Below are 7,607 nucleotides of genomic sequence, written 5' to 3'. Positions count from 1 at the left end.
CTACCTACTATGGCTTTTTGAAAGTCATTCCGAGATATATTGCCATGCAACTACCACCATGACATGTTCCACCACGTCTACATTGCCATTGCATGATCGTAAGATAGCTAGCATGATGTTTCCATTAATGTCTATGCCATGCTAGATCATTGTCACGGTACACTACCGAAGGCATTCCATATAGAGTCATAGTTGCTCTAAGTTTTGAGTTGAAAGTGTGATGATCATCATTAATGGAGCATTGTCCCATGTTAGGAAATAAAAGAGGCCAAAGAAGCCCACCAAAATTAAAAAATTAAAAAAGAGAGGCCAAAGATCCCACCAAAAAAATGAGAGAAAAAGAGAGAAGGGACAATGTTACCACTTTTTCCACACTTGTGCATATTAAGCACCATGATCTTCATGATTGAGAGTCTCTCGTTTCGTCACCACCATATAGCTAGTGGGAAATTTTCATTATATAACTTGGCTTGTATATTCCAATGATAGGCTTCCTCAAAATTGCCTTAGGTCTTCATGAGCAAACAAGTTGGATGCACACCCACTAGTTTTCTTTAAGAGCTTTCACATACTCTTAGCTCTAGTGCATCATTTGTATGGCAATCCCTACTCATTCACATTGATATCTATTGATGAGCATCTCCACAGCTCATTGATATGCCTAGTTAATGTGACTATCTTCTCCTTTTTGTCTTGCAACCTCCACCACACTCCACACCACTTAAAGTGCTATAACCATGGCTCACGCTCATGTATTGCGTGATAGTTGAAAAGGTTTGAGAAAGTAAAGGTGTGAAACAATTACTTGGCCAATACCGGGGTTGTGCATGATTTAAATTCGTTGTGCAATGATGATAGAGCATAGCCAGACTATATGCTTTTGTAGGGATAACTTCCTTTTGGCCTTGTTATTTTGAAAGTTCGTGATTACCTTGCTAGTTTGCTTGAATTATTATTGTTTCCACGTCAATAGAAAACTATTGTTTTGAATCTAATGGATCTGAACATTCACGTCACTTAAGAGGAGTTATAAAGGACATCTATGCTAGGTAGCATGAAAGCATAAAAAATTCATTCTTTATCACTTCCCTACTCGAGGACGAGCAGGAGTTAAGCTTGGGGATGCTTGATACGTCTCAAACGTATCTATAAATTTTGATGGTTTCATGCTGTTATCTTGTCATCTTTGGATGTTTTATGTACCTTTTATATCTTTTTTGGGACTAACTTATTAATTCAGTGCCAAGTGCCAGTTCCTGTTTTTTTTCCTGTGTTTTTGGCTCTTTTCAGATCTGATTTTGGAACGGAGTCCAAACGGAATAAAATCCCCGAAATGATTTTTTCCCGAACGGGAGAAGATCAGGGGGCCTGTGGGCCAAGCCAGGAGGGCTGCATGGAGCCCACAAGCCCCCACTCCGCCACCAGGGGGAGGCGGCGCTGGGTAGGCTTGTGGCCTCCCTCGCACCCCCGTGACCTAGATCTTGCGCCTATATATTCCCTGAAAATCAGAAAAAAAATCAAGGGAGCCTCGAAAATACTTTCCCGCCGCCGCAAGCTTCCGTTTCCGCGAGATCTCATCTGGAGACCCTTCCCGGCGTCGTGCCGGAGGGGACCTTGGAGTTGGAGGGCTTCTTCATCATCATCATCGCCCCTCCAATGACTTGTGAGTAGTTCACTTCAGACCTACGGGTCCGTAGTTAGTAGCTAGATGGCTTATTCTCTCTCTTGGATCTTCAATACAAAGTTCTCCATGATCTTCATGGAGATCTATCGGATGTAATCTTCTTTGGCGGTGTGTTTGTCGAGATCCGATGAATTGTGGATTTGTGATCAGATTATCTATGATATATATTTGAGTCTTTGCTGATTTCTTATATGCATGATTTGATATCCTTGTAAGTCTCTCCGATTCTTGGGTTTTGTTTGGCCAACTAGATCTATGATTCTTGTAATGGGAGAAGTGCTTGGTTTTGGGTTCTTACCATGTGGTGACCTTTCCCAGTGACAGTAGGGGCAGCAAGGCACACATTGAGTAGTTGCCATCAAGGGTAACAAGGTGGGATGTGTCGTTGATATGAGATTGTCCATCTACATCATGTCATCTTGCTTAAGGCGTTACTTTGTTCCTTTGGACTTAATACACTAGATGCATGCTGGATAGCGGTCGATGTGTGGAGTAATAGTAGTAGATGCAGAAAGTATCGGTCTACTTGTTTTGGACGTGATTACTATAGATATAATCATTGCCATAGATATCGTCACGACTTTGCGTGGTTCTATCAATTGCTCGACAGTAATTTATTCACCCACCGTCTACTTGCTTTCATGAGAGAAGCCACTAGTAAATACTACGGCCCCCGGGTCTATTCACATCTATCATTTACACCTCCGCTTTTACTTTCCTTTGTTACTTTGTTGCTTTCAGTTCTCACTTTGTGAACAATCTATAAGGGACTGACAACCCCTTCATAGCGTTGGGAGCAGGTTCTTTGTGTTTGTGCAGGCACTTGTGATACTCCTTCACTGGATCGATACCTTGGTTCTCAAAACTGAGGGAAATACTTACCACCGCTGCGCTACATCACCCTTTCCGCTTCGAGGGAACACCAACGCAAGGCTCCAAGGCCACGGGGAAATACTTTGCATATTTGCCTAGGAAGTCCCTAAAGGCGTAGCCGTAGCAGAAGGATTCTTGGTGCCGTTGCTGAGGAGAATCAAGACAAGAACAGTCTCTCGTGAGCACGTGTTTCTGGCGTCGTTGGAAGGTCTTTTGTTGCAGTAGCAGAAGAATTTCTGGCGCCGTTGCCGGGGAAGGAGAGATCTATCCAAGTAGGTCTCACAAACTCATCTCTTGCAAAAGACTCAAACTAAACACTAAAGACTTATTCCTCTAAGAGAAGAAATAAAAACTGAAAAGGAAAGAACTAAAACAAAGGTAAAAGCAAAAGATATAAAGGTGATACGATACCAGGGCAACTCCCCCAAGCTTGGTAGAAGCCAAGGGGATTGCCCATACCAATGTTTAGTTGTCTTCCTTTGGTTGTGATGGTGGTGGAGTTGTTGCCTTTGATTTCAAGAGAGCTATCAATCTTTGATTTATACCTTTGAGATCTGTGACATGGTTTTCCAACAAAACAACTTCACGAGAAAGGGAAATATTGCGAGCACGAGTTGTTTCGCAAAACCTCAAGAGTTCAATCAAGGATGGAGACAACACGTGGAGGAAGGGTTGGAGAATATCTACTCCTTCTACGTCTTCAATGTTGAACATAGGTTGAACTTCCTCCCTAGCTTGGGTTTTCTCCTTAGCTTGGTCCCTGGCTTCCGTGACTTCTACTCTTTTCAGATCAGCATTTACTTCCTCATGAACTTGGTGAAGATCATTCTCCCCAACAGATTCCTGAGACATCTTTGCTCTAAATCTGCGGCAGACAACAAGCTCGAAACGAAAACAAAGGAAAACTGCGCGATACGGAGATCAAAACCTTCGGGCGAATATATATTGATTTTTTCTCGACCAGAAGGAGTGCTCCGCAAGAAAACGGAGTCCGGGAGGCACACGAGGTGCCCACAAGCTTGCCCTCCGCCACCAGGGGGTAGGGGGCGGTGGCAGGGCTTGTGGCCGCCTCGTGCGCTCTCCGGACTGCTTTTTATTTTTCTAATTTTCGAAAAATTCCAAAACGGAGGAAATTTCCTATTAGAAAAGCATCGGAGTCCAATTTCTTACCGAAACACATACCTCTTCGTTTTCAGGGTCTGAAACAGGCTGATAAACATCCCTTATGTACTCCTCTGGAGTTATGACATTGATGATATTGGTCTCAACATTTATGGGAGTACCAGAGATGTAATGCTTGATTCTTTGCCCATTTACCACTCTAGGAAAATTTCCTTCTGTGTTATTGATTTTGATGGCACCGGAACGATATACTTCCTCGATAACATAGGGACCTTCCCATTTAGAGAGACGCTTGCCTGCAAAGAATCTCAAATGAGAATTGTATAGTAGGACATAATCACCTACATTGAACTCTCGTTTCTGTATTCGTTTATCGTGCCATCTATTAACCTTTTCCTTGACCAACTTGGCATTCTCGTATGCCATTCATCTAACGAGCTAATATCAAACAACCGCTTCTCACCGGCAAGTTTGAAATCGAAGTTGAGCTCTTTGATTGCCCAATAAGCTTTGTGTTCCAGCTCAAAGGTAAATGACAGGCCTTATCGTAAACCATTTTATACGGCGACATGCCCATGGGATTCTTATAAGCAGTCCTATAAGCCCATGGTGCATCGTCAAGTTTGCTAGACCAATTCTTTCGAGATCTATTGACGGTCTTTTGTAGGATCAATTTGATCTCCCTATTACTCAACTCCACTTGACCACTAGACTGAGGATGATAAGGAGATGCAACTCTATGGTTGACATCATACTTAGCGAGCATCTTGCGGAAAACACCATGAATGAACGTAATCCACTTAGTAACGTAATCCACGACAACTTAATCCACTTAGTAACATAATTCACACATCATACTTAGGTGTGTTGATCAACATTTTTAGTGGGGATAGCTTCTACCCACTTAGTAACGTAATCCACAACAACTAAGATGTGAGTGTACCCATTGGAACTCGGGAAAGGTCCCATATAATCAAAGCCCCAGACATCAAATGGTTCAATGACAAGTGAATAGTTCATAGGCATTTCCTGACGCTTACTGATATTCCCTATTCTTTGGCATTCGTCACAAGACAAGACAAACTTACGGGCATCCTTGAAGAGAGTGGGCCAATAGAAACCTGATTGCAATACCTTATGGGTAGTTCTATCTCCAACGTGGTGTCCTCCGTAGGCTTCAGAATGACACTTCTGCAAGATCTGTCCTTGTTCATGTTCAGGTACACAACGTCTAATAACACCATCTACTCCTTCCTTATAAAGGTGAGGATCATCCCAAAAGTAGTGTCTCAAATCAAAGAAGAATTTCTTCTTTTGCTGATAGGTGAAACTGGGTGGTATGTATTTGGCTACGATATAATTTGCATAATCAGCATACCACGGTGCACTATGTGAAGTGCGGATGACATTTAGTTGCTCATCAGGAAAGCTGTCATCAATAGGTAGTGGGTCATCAAGGACATTCTCTAGCCTAGACAAGTTATCTGCTACAGGGTTATCAGCACCCTTTCGGTCAACGACGTGCAAATCAAATTCCTGTAGCAGGAGAACCCATCTGATCAGCCTAGGTCTAGCGTCCTTCTTCTCCAGAAGGTACTTAATAGCAGCATGATCAGATTGAATAGTGACTTTGGAGTCAACTATATAAGATCTGAACTTTTCACATGCAAACACGACTGCTAAAAATTCCTTCTCCGTAGTGGCATAGTTTCTTTGGGCAATGTCTAGAGTTTTACTAGCATAGTGAATAACATTCAACTTCTTGTCAACTCTTTGTCCTAGAACAGCACCGACAGTATAATCACTAGCATCGCACATGATTTCAAAGGGCAAGTTCCAGTCAGGTGGTTGAACAATAGGTGTGGTTATCAAAGCCTTCTTAAGTATTTCGAAAGCTTCCTCACAATCGTCATCAAAAACAAAAGGAACATCCTTCTGCAAGAGGTTGGTAAGAGGCCTAGAAATCTTAGAGAAGTCTTTAATGAACCTTCTATGGAAACCAGCATGACCTAGGAAACTTCGTATACCTCTGATATTTGTGGGGCAAGGCATTTTCTCAATTGCATCAACCTTAGCCTTATCAACTTCAATGCCTCTTTCAGAGATTTTGTGTCCTAAGACAATACCTTCGTTAACCATAAAGTGGCACTTCTCCCAATTCAAGACGAGATTGGTATCTTCGCATCTCTGTAAGACTCAATCGAGGTTGCTGAGGCAATTGTCAAAGGAAGACCCGTAAACGGAGAAGTCATCCATGAAAACCTCAACAATCTTTTCACAAAAGTCAGAGAATATAGCCATCATACATCTTTGAAAAGTGGCAGGTGCATTGCATAAGCCAAAAGGCATACGTCTATAAGCAAAGGTACCGAAGGGGCACGTGAAAGTGGTTTTCTCTTGATCAGATTGTGCAACAGGTATTTGTGAGAAACCTGAATAACCATCTAGAAAGCAGAAGTGTGTGTGTTTTGATAGCCTTTCTAGCATTTGGTCGATAAATGGCAAAGTATAATGATCTTTCCTGGTTGCCTTGTTCAGTTTCCGGAAGTCTATCACCATCCTATAACCGGTAATAATCCTTTGTGGGATCAGTTCATCCTTATCATTAGGAACGACGGTGATACCTCCCTTCTTAGGTACGCAATGTACTGGACTTACCCAATCACTATGAGCAAGAGGATACATGATTCCTGCTTCCAGAAGCTTTAATATTTCTTTTCTAATGACCTCTTTCATTTTAGGATTTAATCTCCTTTGATGATCAACAACTGGTTAAAAGTAAGGATCGGTTTTAATCTTGTGCTGACATAGAGTAGGACTAATACCCTTAAGATCATCAAGAGTATATCCAATAGCAGCACGGTGCTTCCTTAGAGTTCTTAGTAACTTCTTCTCTTCGTGCTCTGATAGGAGAGCACTAATAATAACAGGATATATCTCCTTCTCATCAAGATAGGCATACTTAAGAGTATCAGGCAACTGTTTAAGCTCGAACACAGGATCACCCTTTGGTGGGGGAGGATCCACAAGCAGTTCAACAAGCAGATTATTCTTGAGAATAGGATATTGTTCTAAGACAATTTTATCTATCTCATCTCTCTCCTCCATATGCATATCATTTTCATGCTCAAGCAGATATTGCTCTAAAGGATCCGTAGGAGGTACGGCAATAGAGGCAAGAGCAATGATTTCATCCCTACCAGACGAATCTTTTTCATGGGGTTGTCTTCCAAACTTAGAGAAGTTACATTCATGAGACACACCCTCAAAACTAACTGTGACGGTCTGCTTAATGCAATCAATGTGAGCATTGACAGTGTTGAGAAAGGGTCTACCAAATATGATAGGACAAAAGTTATTTTGTGCAGTACCAAGAACGAGGAAATCAGTAGGATACTTCGTCTTACCACACAAGACTTCTGCGTCTCTCAGAATTCCCAGAGGGCAGATAGTGTCTCTATTAGCTAGCGTAATAGTGACATCAATGGGTTGTAACTCAGCATGTGCAATCTCATCTTTGATTTCATCATATAGAGAAGGGGTATTGCACTAACACTACCTCCCATATCACATAAACCATGGTAAGAGTGATCTCCTATCTTGACAGAAACAACGGGCAGGCCAACTACAGGTCCTCGTTTGTCTTTCGCGTGAGGTTTAGCAATTCTAGCAGAGTCCTCACAGAATTTGATAACATGCCCGTCTACGTCTTCGGCTAAGAGATCTTTGATAATAGCAACACTAGGTTCAACTCTAATATCCTCAGGGGGTGCAAGTGGTCTAATGTAACCCCTACGTATCACAGTTGGAGCTTTAGAATAATCCTTTATCCTAGCAGGGTATGGTGGTTTCTCAGTGTAAGCACAAGGTACAACAGGATCACTAAAAGCAATGACTTTCTCCTCAACTAGATTGGTTTTGACTATGT

The sequence above is a fragment of the Hordeum vulgare genome, chromosome 3H, assembly GCF_904849725.1.
Source record: "Hordeum vulgare subsp. vulgare chromosome 3H, MorexV3_pseudomolecules_assembly, whole genome shotgun sequence".
Taxonomy (NCBI): domain Eukaryota; kingdom Viridiplantae; phylum Streptophyta; class Magnoliopsida; order Poales; family Poaceae; genus Hordeum; species Hordeum vulgare.
Note: the sequence above shows the minus strand (reverse complement) of the source record.